The 15,399-nt window shown below is 38.6% G+C and overlaps 1 protein-coding gene across 1 annotated transcript in view; it reads left to right on the forward strand.

Annotated features, from left to right (window-relative positions):
• Positions 1–15,399, forward strand: part of LOC309439343 (potassium voltage-gated channel subfamily KQT member 1-like) — a gene marked incomplete at its 5' end in the record, with an annotated part of 488,884 nt that overhangs the window by 250,442 nt on the left and 223,043 nt on the right. The gene's annotated exons all lie outside the window — the stretch shown is intronic.

Consider the following 15,399-nt stretch of genomic DNA (forward strand, 5'->3'; position numbering starts at 1 on the left):
TGTGCATTAAAATTGAGTGTTTTAATACACTCTTTTAAAAAAGATCCAGTAAAGCTTCTCATGAGCAAAACCAGTCCCTCTCATTTTTGTCTAATTTGGTTACATCTTCATTGTTACTATTGTTATTTTTTTGTAATGCAATAGCATCTATAGATCTCAGGCAAGATCAGGGGCTCGCTGTGCTAGACAATGTACAAATAGAAAGGGAGAGACAGTCTGTATCCCCTAAAGCGCTTCTAGTCTAAATACACCCAGTAGGAAAGGAAGCACAAGCATGGAGCACTGAAGTGATTTTGCCTGAGGTCACACAGCAGTTCATTAGTAGTTTTGGGGAAAGAAGCTGGTCTTTCTGCTGCCCTTCCACAGTCTCTTACCTACGCCTCTCATATGGTAATAGAAATATTCTTAAACATTTACAGTTGTAATGTTACCCTTACTTGGATTTGTGCGTAGTGTGATGGTGATTTGCTTGCCACAAAGCTGATCCCTGCTATTGTATATTCATGTTAACAAACTGTAAAAGTGACATTCCTTTTGTCACAAAAATCCAGCTTCATCAAAAGCAAAGCCTTTCTTTTGTAAATTACTGTTTCTTATAGATAATAACGTTTTGCCACTGCTGGTGCCTGTTGCACAATTTCCAGATAGTGCTGCTGAGTGAGCTCTTCCTGCCTCTGTCTTTGCCATAAACTCGCTGCATACAGATGTGGACAGCAGCACTGTTTTGGTCAGGTAGAAGATCTATTTATTTTAGGATGTCCTGAACTGTGATCAACCTGAATGTACCTCACTTGCAGTACTAATGGAAGTCACTTACCTGATTTTGAGCCATCTTCTATATTCCTTAGCATCTCCAGTAAGATTATGTTGATCACAAGCACAATTTCATTCACTGTTTTGTTGGTTTTCTAAAAGAATTCTAGTCAGGAATTAAGGGGAATTTTGTTTGTTTTTACTGGGATCATGTAGTGTGTTGCTCTGACATTGTAGAGACTGTCGATAATTTTGCATGTCATTGTCATAATTTTCAGCTCGTTTATATGATGTTGGAATACAGCTTGCCTGCCTGCTGGGCCTCTGGTATTATTATTATTATTATCTGGTAACGGGATATTCTTTACCAAAGATTTTGAAAACTCGAGCAACTTGACCTAACTTTGACATTAGCCTTGTACTAAAAAGGGATTGAAGTGTACTTCCAACCTGGATGAGTGTACGATTCTGGTTTTAGTGGTGACTAAGCCACTTCATTCTCAGACTATTTTACAGCTTTGGCAGAACAACATCTGATTCTGAGGGAGTTTTATGTTACCTGTTCTTTCAACACAGCATCTGCAAGCAGCTTAATCCATGTTTTCACTTTGACTTTATTGTCTATAAAGATGGCCTGAGGGAGAGCTGCAAATTCAAGTAAGTCCTTCAGCTTAACTTCCTGGGTAGATCCACAACTTTTTTTCTCTAGTAATTTAGAGAAAGCACTGACACTGCTCACATTTCTGTGTTCTGGTAACCTTACCAATGTTCCTCACCTTGTCTTTAGGGATTTGAAAATATGTTGCATAAGAGATGCCATACCTATGCAGCAGATATATAAACCTGACACAGAGGTAGAAGGGAGTGCTGTCTATCAGTCACAGTCTTCCCCATTCGCTTACATATGAGATGTTGCTGGTGTGGTAGCTGCTAATGTAAGCAAGAACTTTTCTGATGAAAAACTTCTGAAGAACATTTTCTTTAGAGACACTTCCATCACTGCCATGTATTCTATTCTCTTTTTTTTTTTTCCCTCTCTCTCATTCTTTGTTATCAAGAAAGTTTGCATGAAAAGGAAACCTTTTTTATCTGAAGAGTTCATCTTACTCTGGTAACCGTTCCCCCCTGAAGCCCTTAATCGTATCCACAATAGCCATTTGTGCAGCCTCACACAGAGGATTATGGCTTCAGGTGAGCAACAAGCAGCAGGAGCAGATGGAATCCCAGGAAACAAAGATATCATTTTCATGCAAATCCATCTCCAAAAAGAAGTAAAAGAAAATATATTCAATGCAAACACTCCTTTAGTGAAACCTTATGATCAAGAAGTCAAATGCACAAAAGTCAGAAGTTTCAGCAGTAGGGTTTCCACAGCAACTCTAAACTTGGCTGTTTTGTTGCATTTTTCATGACATTTTTAGCTTTTGTGTCTGTCTCCTGTCCTGATTTGCTACTGAGGACCTGACCCTTAATGTCTGAGAAAGTTGGAAGTTTAGGATTATTTTAATGACTGTGCAGTGCCCCAGATTTTAAATGAATAAAATAACTAAAGCTTCCCTATGTGATGCTATTTTACTGCACTGTATTTGCTTTACATAAAAAAACCCACAAAAATTGCAGTCACCTGAAATTTATTGCAGAAGGCAAGCTAAATCAGGTAAAGAATACTGTATTGATAAATACACAGTAATGTATGAACTTTCTTCATTCTTTGCTGAATATAGAGAGGTAGGTAATATCTGAATGTATTTTCTCTCATTCTGAAAACTCAAGTAATCCTACTATAATGCACATGCACAGAGACCTAAATTAAGCTTGCAAAGGTACCTAACATACAGCATTTCCTAATCATTTTTGTCTGATGTTACCACACTAATATAATTTTTTACAACTTTCATATTTTTTTTATTTCTAGAATGTGTTTGCTGTTGTTCAAAAAACAAACAAAAACAAACAACAAAACCCTAACAGTAATGACACAGTGGCTTATTATCCTTGGTTTCAGACTTCAGTTGTAAAACTGCTACCTCGGACAACACCAGAAGATGTTCAGACGCATATAACAAATGTTTCTACCAGCTGTTTTCACTCCCCTTCCCCAGCTTCTGTCGCTGGATTTTCTCCAAATATTTTTTGCATCTTTCCCATTGCAGGTTCCTCGTCACAGTCTATCCTCTCTACTTCAGATCTGGTCTAGTTTACTTTTGTCGGATGGCTCTATCCCTTTCTTTCTAACTCTACATCTCCCGCTCTTTATGCCTCCATAGTCTCCTGAGAGAGACATGTCTGCACTCTGTATTTCTCAGGGGCATAAATACAACAAAACAGATGAATGAACAAGCAAAATCTCCTAACATCTATTTTGTGTGTGTGTGAAAGAAATAGGTAGCCTTCATATAGCCCAAATCAGAAGTGGATGAACATTTATTGCTGAATAGATCATAGACTTTTCTTATTACTGGCTCACCAGACTCTGTTGTGTTGGAAAACAGGGAACTTTATGTAGAGATCTGTTATTTAGAGATCTGTCTCAAAATATAAGGCAATATAAGTGTGATTGCTGGTGTTCTTGATTCCTTTGTTTTAAGGAACTACTGAGATGACTGTTAGATTACTATGTTTAGAGGTGACATATGAACTACAAGAAAATAGTGTTAAAACTGAAAAACAATAAAAATATGCTCCCCACCAGAAAAACAAAACGATGATGTAAAATTGACATGAACTCAATATGCATTGAGTTGTTCTTCACTGCTGACGTGAACGAGAGGAAGAAAAACCATTTCCATCTGCTGGACAACATGCTAATGCTGTGAGAGCAAAAAGTATTGGAGGACAACTAAAAGATTCATGGGGAGGAGTGAATTGATGGTTTAACTTCTTAAATTTGAGTCTATGCCCACAGACCATGAATTTCTCTGTGCTGTTCTCCTGACACTCATTATGTTAAAGATCCACTCGTTGCTGGGTGGCTATTTAGTGTTTGCACTATTGACACCTTTGAAGAGAGATTAGCAACCAGGTGTGAGGGACCTCTGCAGAGCAGACCTGCAGAGAAGTCTGTGGAACCAGCTGTAGCAACTGGCATTTGGAGGTGGCCAAGGCCAGACAGCAGGAGGTGCAGGTGTATGGTGAGGAACCTGCTCTCGAGGAGTTGGGATCCAGCCAAGAGGAACAAAATGTTGTGAGTTAGATGTGAGGTTTGCTAAAGAGGTATCTGCAGGTAGACAGAGCACGTGGTGAAACTGTGAGCTGGTAGAGATTTAAGCTCACCTGACCATAGGTCTTTTGGTGGGGATCTAGGGAAGGATGAAGGGGAAAAACAGCTTTTCATGAAGACACACACATTCTCAGCCTAGAAAAACTGCTGAGATTGTGCATAAGATTTGGAGGCTGTTTAGGACCTTCCTGAGGCAAAAAATACTGCCATTAAAGGGACTTCTGTGTGAGCAGAAAAGCTGGTGCAGAACAGGGCTCTTACTCAGCTATCCAGGAGGCTTCCACAGTGGGTGGTAAGTGATTGGGCGTCACCAGATGGCTGCCGAGCTTGTGATTAAGGTTTTGGGACACTTGAAGCAGTATGTTTGAAAATATATCTTGGACCACACATCACCCTGAATATGGCATTAATTTTCTGTTTTGTAAAGAGTCAGATTTATTGACAATTTGTATACTTGAAGCTTTGTGTACTGGGCAACACACCTTGCTCTCATTACTGTTAATGGCAATAGGAAATATGCACATAACTCCCTATATACTACCTAGGCAATTTAGCTCCAACAATGTAAGTTTCTGGAAAACAAAATTAAATCATATATGTAAGAAAAGAAAATGCTTACCTCTCAACTTTATTTTGCTTTTAAACCATGGTGTTTAAAAAGATGTTAAACTACTTGGTATTAAACAAATCAAGCTGGTTAAATTTGCCTTTTAGATATCTGATATGGAACTTTTTTTTTATAGCTTGAAATATTGTGTTTTAGGAAGATAAACTTGTGAGAACCTTTGACTGATCTGTAGTAAAATATTTTACTGAAATTTCATTTGCCTGAACAAATATTTTTAGAACATGAACAGAAATTTATGGCATAAATTTCAAAGCCTATCATATAATTTCATGTACAAATATTTATATACATGGTCCTAGGGAAGTTAAAAATGTAATGTTTTTATAGAAAATATACAATACAGCATATACTTTCCATACAGTGCATGGTATCTAAAATGGGAGAAGAGAGAAGTTTCTTTCAGGAGCTCCAAGAAAACAGCTTTGATTTAAAATGCAGCTAAGAATTGGTAGCAAACAGAAATTTTATTTTGGAGTAGTGATAAACCAAGAAAACCAGATATAGGACTGAGGAGATACTTTTGATGCAGGAGGCTAGATAATGTCACAGTGACTGCATCCGTAAGCACTCTGTGTGTTTCAGGGGATAGCTCTTACCTTCACTCACTAAATCTTCTGCCCCACATGTAATCCATTCAAACCTGTTGCTTTTCATAGTGAACAGTCATAGGCTCCTGCTCATTGTGTATTTAAGGAGAAGTTTGCAATGCAAGTTAAACCCAGCTCTGAGTCCCTGATTCAAGTCTTAGCCCATCTCCTGATGATGTTGTTAAAACCTAAACCTGAGTTTAAGTCTCTCTGATCCTCAGCTAGAAACTTTCCAGCTGCCCAGAGTTCAGCACAAGGAGATGAAGCCTGTATTGCATTTATGTATAACATAAATAGTGCTTAAATAAGTGAGCTTACATGCAGCCAGTTCATTTGCTCTCATTCTCAAATCAGTGCAGGCTGTTTTCCCTGCTAATTTGCCCTCCTTCCCTGCCAGATGCAGTTACAAGACAACACTTGGTTCTCAAATCTGCCAAGGTTCACCTGTTTTTTCACAAGCTGTCAAGTGCTTGCTGTAGCATGCAGAGCAACTGAGTAGAAGTAATAAGTCAGTCTGAGGCTGAGCCAACAGAACAGCTCACCGCTACTGATGGGGGCAGGTCATGCTCCAGCACATCCCTTTCCTCCCTCCTCTACCCATCATGGTGTGATGTTGTTCAGAGAGCCACATCAGCCCAAAAGCAGTCTGACAAATCTTATGGACTGTTTCTGCCAGCTCAGTGCAGTGAATTGGCCTAATGAGCGTGAGGAGGGGAGAGGCAATTGCTATTCTTAAATGAAATAAAGAAGTTATGGTAGACATTATTAGCATAACTCTAGTGCATAACTAGTAGATGACTGAGAATGAGCAGAACCATGACTATAAGCAAAAAGAATAAGAACAATGTGTTGATGAAGACAAGCATAAAAAATTGCCCTCTTTCTGTCTTACTACCCAGTTAGGTTGTACCAGCATGGTGTGTCACAGAAAAGCAAGGTCTGGCTGGGAGGGTGAGCTGGGATCCATGGGTGACTCCGACATGATCAGTGCCCTCACCAACAGGGTGTAGACCCTCAGGGTCCAAACAGTGGGCAGAACCAGGGGCTAATGATGAGTCCATTGACAGCCATAGGCAAGGAAAGAGCCAGGTCCAGAACCCAAAGGAAATGGAGTCAGAGATAGATCAGGGATGAGGCTACAATGTGGATCCGAGGTCCATCCAAGAGACAGAACCAGAGACAAGTGCAACTACAGCACAGCTCTGGCAGGGTCTGGGCTGAAATGGGTCTCCTGAGTCTACACACAGCTGAGGGAAGTTCCAAATGAGGCCAATCAGGGCCACTAAGACCTCTTTGTATCCTCAAGGCCCTGAAATGGTGAATGGCTTTCATAAAGTGATTCTAATTAGTGCTATTCATTCAGTTAGGAGGGTTTTGCTATGTGCTAGCATTCTTCTCATTTAATTACCCAGTCTGGAAATGCACATTTGGACACAAAATCTTGTCACCAGACTTGGCAGGTGGACCTTGAGTGCTCGGACAGTGGCTAGATGTCTTGACAACTTGAACCAGTTGACATCTGAGCTACTGCAAAACACATCTTCCTCCTTCCCCTCTCTGTCCCCCCACCATCTGCTGCTGTCACCTGCCCTGCAAAGGTGGTTTTGCTCAGAAAATGCTCTCTTTTCTTCCCCTTCAGGGTTAGTTTTATGACAAACTGATGTCCTGATCTGACTCAGTGTGCAGCTGTGAGGTCCCGGGTGCAAGCAGGTGGTGTGATCTGCTGACCACACAGGGAGTAAGACTGCCTCCTCTCAGGAGGCATGGTCAAAGCTTGACCTAAGCTGATTGCGAAACACCCTTCTGAATTTTGGCTTGTATTTTTAATATCCATTAAAAATCTGTTCGAAGGTCTCTTGAAGTTGCAAAAGAAAGGCTATTTTAATGTATGCTGTGACATTCGATGGTCTTTGGGTATGGTCCTGTGTTGCGTTATTTACCAAGCAGCTGTGATTCTTTTCTTGCAAATCGGTTCCTACTGTGTGACCAGGTCATACGCTGTCATCCATTGTGGTAAGAGCTGTTGCAGTTTTAATTCTGATGCTGGTATTTCTTTAACCTTGGTGTGTGTTTATTGATCATTAATCTAACCAACAGCTGGATTTTTATACAGGGATTACTGTAAATGTAAAAGCATACAGCAAAGTTAGTGCTCTTGCTAGGAATTTGAAAGCAGTGAAAGGAAATAGCCAAGGAGTGTCCAGAACAAACATCTTCCAGTACTCCATTGTTACCAGGAGATATTCATATTCACATGAAACCTACAGCCTGGAATGCTGGGGGGAAACTACTTCTAATTTTTCACAGGGTCACTCAAGGGGAACACTAGGTTATTCCTAATGATTTAAAGATTTCAGATTGAGATTACTGTTGAGTTTCTTTTAAATCAGAACTGAACAGGCTAATCTGAATATACCTTTTACTAATGAGTTAAAGACTGGGACGTTGGGCAACAGAAATAACCCTAAACACTTTGAGGACCATTAACTTTAATGCTTGCCTGGTGACGAAAGAATAGTCCAAGCAGTATGTCTGGGCTTTGCACTGTATTTTTTTAGTAGTGTGGTGACTTCCATTTGGAAACATTAAAAGGTTCAAAATTAGTAAGTGCTGCTGTAATGCACACTTAAATCTTCTATGGAAAACATCTCAGTTTACTTACCATCTCAGTTTTTCAATGGTAAATGTTAGGGAACAGAGCAAAGCCTACATTAAATAAGCAGCTGCTGATTTTTTAAAATGTATTTATGCTTCTTACATAGTGTGTCAGAGTAGCTTCTTTCTTTTCTTTTCTTTTCTTTTCTTTTCTTTTCTTTTCTTTTCTTTTCTTTTCTTTTCTTTTCTTTTCTTTTCTTTTCTTTTCTTTTCTTTTCTTTTCTTTTCTTTTCTTTTCTTTTCTTTTCTTTTCTTTTCTTTTCTTTTCTTTTCTTTTCTTTTCTTTCATTTTCCCCCCCATATAAGATATCAAGGTCATAGGTTTTGGTTTGCAAACCTATGATTATTCCAAATAATATTCATGAATCAGTCTGACTTTTGTTCCTGAAGTCAGTTATCTACACCTTTTTACATTCATGTTAGTTTTTCAACACTCTGTAGAAACTTGGATTCTTGCAGATATATTTGATTTTTCCATCCCTCATTTAAAAATCCTACATTTGAGCATACTCTTCTTTGAAAGGGTTAATTTCACCTCTGCTAATATTTTATGACTCTATTAGTTATTAATGCAGTCAACTCATAAACACAGTTTAGGGGGTACTGGCCTTGGAAGAACTTTCCAGGAGACCAATATATCAAATAAATTCTTAAGTCCCTTGACCTCAAGATAGAATTACAGGTTTATAATTTACTCAACACTTACATGACCCAGAGAACAAAGGATTGCCAAGTCAGTCAAAACTAAATTACTCTTGACCTTAAATTAGTCATTTTCATGCTGTTAAAACTATAGCTAAATCACTGTGGAGATTTTTTTGAGCTTATAAATCAGGTTTGTATTTTTCCATTTAAATATGGAAATAAATATGCTCACAACCTAGAGCTATACACGTACTTTAATGTGTATTTGACTATTTTCTGAAATTTACCAAACAGTTCAGCTTAATTCATGGAAGTGTATTAACTGTGCTTATTTATACACGTGTGTGTCTCCAAGATGTTCGGTTTTCTTGTGAATAAAATGAATATATGCAACATAGATCAGCAAGTTATAGCTGATAAGGTGGAGCAGTAAGAATCCTGTAGGATGGTGTCAGCTGTCTATTACTGCCTGAGAGATTCTGTAGTCCTTACTCAGGTACAGGATCAGCTCCATCTGTGTTCAGCAGCTGAGGCATGACGGAGCACTATGTGTTGCTGACAACATACATTGTTGACAATATTTGTCCCATTTTGCACATGTGCAAAAATAGTGAGAATAAATAACTGAATAACATTCCCTCAACACTGCTTTTAATTGCATAATTAGGGTATCATTTTGCAAACCTTAATTTGAAACATAGCTTCATACCTGTCTGCAACCCACGTAGAGAATTACTTAGATGTGGGTTTGCAGAATCAAACCCTTCATTAATTCTGATCAGATCTTTGCCTATGCAAGTATTTCTCATCAGACATTTGGAAAGTTAGCTAGTTCCTTCTTCTCTAGACACTTCCATTAAAAAGCTATTTCTGAAAGTAAAGGAGAGGTGTGTAGGTGTGTAAACATTTTCAGGGTTTAGTTGTATGGCTTCCAGGAACGGAAAACTACAGTTCCACAACATGACCTGAGATCTTTGAAAAACAATATGCATAGCATTTTTTTAAATTCCTGGGCATTTTCAGTAGCTCAGTAGGGCAAAAAGAGTTTTCAACAGCCTCTGCAGTAGCTGTGTCTCCAGGATGCCTCACATAGAAACACAAGCTGATGGGAGTTGCTTTGGACAGAAACAATATCTTCAATACAGCTTTCTAAAAACTTCCATCTCTGAAAACTTCCTTCATGTCAGGCAGAAAATAATTCCTACAGAGTCTCTAATCCAGAAGGAAGCTCATAAGCTCAGTGTTTGAATGTATTTCAATTTCTTTTAGACCACTTTAGGTCTGTACATAACATGGACTGGAGTTGCACTCTGGTCAGCCAGTCTTCAACAGGATGCTGCAGTCATAATGTAAAGACTGTCACAGATAATTGATCATGTAGTTTAGATTACTCTATTGGTTAATTTGCATTTACTTAGTAAGAACTGGTTTTTGTGATACTTGTTGACCTCTTATGCCCACCAGAGCTCAGCTGAAAATTGATTTTCTTTTTTCCGTTGCAGCTTCTGATCCAAATATTTGGAAAAAAAAAAAAATCTCTTCTGTTTGAAGGAAAATGAACATTTTTTCACAAAACTAAAACTGTGTTTCCTGTTGGATTAAATTATGTATTTAACTCAAAAAGAAACCTTTTTCTCTTGCAGACATGCAAAATTAGCAGAGGACTAGGGTTATGAAGCTCCTAGAACAGGTCCTTCTGTCATTTAATATCACAATGGATCCACATTGTGAGATGCTTAGGTTCAATTATTTCCTCAGTTTTAAGGGATCTGAGCCTCTTTTTCCCCAGAAGCACACCGCACCATCAGATCACAGAATATGCTGGGTTTGAAGGCCAAGACTAGGTGTCACATTCACACTCTTCCACCGTGAAAGGAAACACCCACAGGGACAGGGACTTAACCTCTTCTTGCATCATCCAGTGAGTGCTTTAGCCACAAGGCTGGAGAGTCTCTTACAGTTCTTTGGCTCAGTGAACATTTAGTCATTCGATGCACAGCGGCGCAAGCCCAGCTGAGAGGAGAAGGGCAGAGCCTCAGGTGCCAAGGCTTTCTTCCCCATAAGTGAGGAAAAAGTAGTAGAAAGAAGAAGGTGTTAAAAATAAGAGATCTTAAAAAAATGGCTTTAAACAAAATCCTGGGTAGATGGCTCTTTTATGTGCCAGTTTGTCAGATAAAAATCATCTTCACAGTTCTGTGAATATTTTCCCTGCTATATCCCAGTTCCTTACATTCTGAATTTGCAAATAATTGTGTGCTCACCCAAGGTGCTCTATAAAATTAATGATGCATAGAAAACATGCAATTTAATGTCATGAGCAGAATATTGTTCGTTCTGTCATGAACAGTTTATAGAGTGAGAATGTATAAGAGCTAATAACAGATGCAGCATAAGCATATCATAATGTACAAATATGTATATATGCCAGTTTTGAAGAACTATTTTCTTACTTTCCATTCATCTTGGAAAATACTAAAAATTAGTCCTTTTTTTTTTTGTCCTTAGCTCTCTGCATGGTCTGAACAAGTTGAGGGGCCTGAGGAGTGTATTATGTTGATGTGTACATGGGCAGTTTTGGCAGACAGGAATGGAGTGGACTGTGTTGTACTGTGGATCAAACTGAATGTTGCCCTCGATGTGCCGGGGAAACAAATTCTCTCTGTTTGTGACAGAGAAAGAGCTGCTTTAAACATTCTGTGCTGGAAACTGTCCATCTCTTTGACCAAAAATAGCCACATAAGAAAAATAAGAAAAAAACCCCAACCTGATATTTACGAACTATTTGCCCCAACCTGTTCCCTTGGAAAAAAAGGTATTTTGCTTCAGATAAGTGGTAGTATCAGGTTATGTTGATTATTTCTTGCAACACTCTACAGTTCAGGGAAATTATCAGCTATCACTCAGATCCAACTGGTTCACCAGGTTGTTAGCCACATGTCAGTGTTCTACTGAGGACAAATTTAAAGATATTTTTGAGTAGTATAAAATGGTTTTATTTCCTCTATAGTTCTCACAGCGTGAGGCTTGAAAAATGTATTATATCCTGTGTGCATGAGAAACACAAAGATTGAAGTGATGATAATATTAATTTTAAGATGGGGAGGGAGGCTTAAAATTTGAGATCTAAGGGTTCATGGTTGAGAAGGCTCATAACAGCAGAGATGAACTACCACTGTGTTAAAATGTTCCTGTCTGATTCCTTGTTTGTCAGCCCCTGCTTCATGTCATGTGAAGTCAAGTGTCTGTGTTTCATGGAGTTCTGTGTAAATGTTTGTTGACTTCTATCTGTTCTGGTTTTATACTTCTGCCCTGAGGTTTGCTTTGAGTTTCAGGTTTAGGCATACTGAAATTGTAAAAGTAAATTCACTTTAAATTGCAGTGTTTTAAGTGGTTTTTCTTCAAAGCCGTGCCAAACCTCAGATTTTGCATAATTTCTTTTTGCATAATTTCCAAGTAAAAAGATGAATTGAGTCAGAGCTCCTTTGGAATGGGTTTGAAGTTTACATATTTATGAAGTTTTAGAAGTAAGAGAAGAAACATGTCCTTATTTCAGCTTCAAATGGACAGATGTTCATGACCTATTTCACATTTTTGAGCACTGAAATTTAGGTCTTGAGTATATGAATACTTGAGCTGCTGCCTCATCTTCACAGTAAGTTCCTTCAGATCCAGAATAAAGCCAGTTCCTAATGGACAAGATAAAGCTAATTCGAGGCAACATCTATATGTCCGTTCCTGGGATAAAAAAATAAATTCTGCTTCAGTGGGAGTCTCGATAGCATGGTTCCCAGTTTTTGTTTCATTCTTATACAGAACTTCCAAGAAGACTTGTCAGATTATTGTCAGAGAACAGTGGAAATGTGTCAAATGAAATAAAGATCCCTTTGGATTATTATTTCTTTCTTTGAACTTACTTCTGTATCTAGATCTTAAAAACAGCCCTCATCATTGCTGACATAATTAATTGCTTGTATTATGTGTTCTAATTACAGGAATTCAGGTGGTTAGCCACCTAAATGAGTGCATCATTATTTAGAAACACTTTTGATTGCTGTACTGGCATTCTCAAGGCCCAATTAAAGAAAACAAAACAAAATCAAACAGAAAACAAACAAACAAAAAAAAAACAAAACAACAACAAAAAAAAACAACAACAACAAAAAAAAACACATAAAACAAAACACACACAAAATCAAAGCCTAAAGGTTGAGACTTTGAAGCACTGATACTAATAGTTGTTATCCTGTTAATTAGATCCGCTTATATGTTCTCAATACTAAATAGATATATTTGCTTCTATTAGACCTCCATTTGCAACTTCAGTGAACATAGATCTGATGATCTTTGAAGTGGAAAAGAGTTATTTAAAATGAAGTTTTTCCATGAGAGAACTTTGAGTGGGAGGAGTTTCGTGAATTTGATTTTGTAACAGAAGGAGTTAAAAAAAGATCGCTTGATGCAGCCACAGTTCAAAACACTGTGGTTGGTGGAAAATTGTCTAAGTCCGTATCAATGTTCAAACAATATCTGCCCAGCATGGTCTGCTGTTTCATAGGATCCACACCTTGGATGTGTCATTCTTTAATAGTATCCTGTAAACCAGCTTATGTCTTCTCTAAGGCACGTGGTCTTCATTCTGCACCAGATGATGCAGTGTAGAGTATATGCCTTCAGGGTAGAGTCTCAGTTACTGGGACGAGAAAGGGCGCAAACCAAAGATAATGCATTCATTTCATAAGAGAATAAAATGTTTCCTTTCTGGAAACAAATGTGTATTAAAACAGGACAAAATGAAACATATTATCATTTCAGGCTCAAATACTTTTAGAATCTTTTGTTACATAATGACTTTTAAAATATTTTTCCTGTGAGTTAGAATGGGAACAAAGACAGGAAAATCAGAATTCCCCAGAGCATGAAGACAGAGATTTCCTCACTTATTTTGCAAAAAGTATTTTTCCTGTTCTTTCATAGCGAGTCACGTCCAATTAGTATATAAACACTTTCCTTCTGTTCATCTACTGGCTGAGCTAAACATCTGCCAGAAAAAAATGCCAAGAGATAGCATCTTTTCCTAAAGGTAAAGAAAAAACATAGAATCTTTGAACAGAAAGTAAGTTCTCAATGAGCAAGTGAAATATCTTGAAATAAGAAGCTCAGCAAAACTGCTTTCAGTGATAGTTTTGCAAAAGTGATGCTTGCAACACTTAGTAAGATATTTCTGTAGTAAACCATTGATAAGCACTGCATGTTTTTCAGTATTAGACAAGTGATGCATGTAAGATTTTTGTGTATGTTCTTACATTAAATACAGGGTAGAAAAACAATAGGTTTCTGAGGCCACATGGAGTTCCTGTGAGGTTCTGTGAGTACTATCACTGTTGTCTTCAAAATAGTCTATGGACAATAAAATTAAAAAAAAAAAAAGAGGTCATTATTTTTGTCTGGTTTTGAAATGCCAGTTCCTCTAATGGTAAAGAGATATTCTCTCTTGGTACACAGGTTTGTAAGAACTGGTGCTGGAGCTCAAAAGCAGGTTGTGGCTTTGTGATGGGAGTTTGCAAGGCCATTGTGAGAATATATGTGTTTCTGACAAAACCTGAAGTTGATTAGATAGTAAGTCACATTTAGAGCTAGCTTTTGCAGATCTTTTCTGCTGGTATAAAGTGGTTATAGTGTACCAAAGCTCAATACAAGACATTAGGGGAGGGTAAGGTGATTTTATTTTAAAACGCCTGGTTTCAGTGGTTCACACTGTCGTAATCATGTACACAGAAACATGTGTGTATCCAAGCAGTCTGCCCACCATTCCTGCATCCCAGCTGCACGTATCCAGGTGGGGAGCTCAAGATTTTTTTGTGACAGCACAGAGGTTCAAGTGATGCTCTCTTCAGTCTTCATCATCAGTCTGCTGGGATCTCCTCAGTATGGCGACCAGGTGCCAGTGAAACTTTCTTGCTTTTGGGAACTGACAGTGATCAGGATCTTTTACCTTTCCATGCTCTCCCACCTCTATATATCATTAGGATATATTCTCTGTCCTCTCTGTCCTTTTCAGGGTGTCTTAAGACTCCAGCCCTTTTCTGTGTTTTCCCACCATGACCTCTTAGTGGCTGGAGTCCTTTTTTCATTGTAGGCAGTTCCTGATTGTACGCCATTCTTTGTGTTCCCACAAGCACCTGCCATCCTCATAGGGCTTTTTGTGCTGTTTGTTTTACCCTTTCCAACAGTTCCACATGCAGACCTTCCCATTCATTCTCCATTCCTGCCAGTCTAAGCATTTCCATTATGCATCTCTGTAGTTACTTGACAGCATGGCTTAAATCACAGGAAAAAAAAAAAAAAAAAAGATAAAAATGGTTTGGGATTTCAGTCTCTCCTTGAAATTTCAAAGAAAGCAGCACGTTTTCTTGCCTACACCAGAGCCTGGTCTCCCTGCCAGGCCAGAGGCAGTGCATCTGACACCCCTGAAGGTCCCTGGTACAAAGACAGGGCTGGAAAAGGCTAAAATTGGTGCAAGTCTAGTTGGAGGGAGGAGCCTAGAAGCTGAATACTGACAAATCTAAATAAAAAAATAATGCACTTTTAAATAGTATATAGAGGTCTTTATATCAAGGCCAGATACCTTTCTGGAAAGTTACTTTAGTCCTACACAAGGTTTTTGGCTCAGGACAAGGGCAGCTGTGTGCAGTGCAATCCTCTGCACTGTTGAGCAGGTCACCTTCATGATGTAATGGTCCTGTCTGGCTTCAGATGCTGTGCATGTGTTGCATTGCTGGGCATCTGGTGAACAAGTAGCTAATTCCCAAATAGATTGCTCAGATGCTCAGGAGAGGAGGAGCAGAGGTTATGAAAGTGGAGAAGGGAGAATGCCTTGGAAACCAGCCTCTGCTTAGGACGCAGTGGCATGG

Source organism: Streptopelia decaocto (assembly GCF_964273445.1).
Source record: "Streptopelia decaocto genome assembly, chromosome: 1".
NCBI classification, from domain to species: domain Eukaryota; kingdom Metazoa; phylum Chordata; class Aves; order Columbiformes; family Columbidae; genus Streptopelia; species Streptopelia decaocto.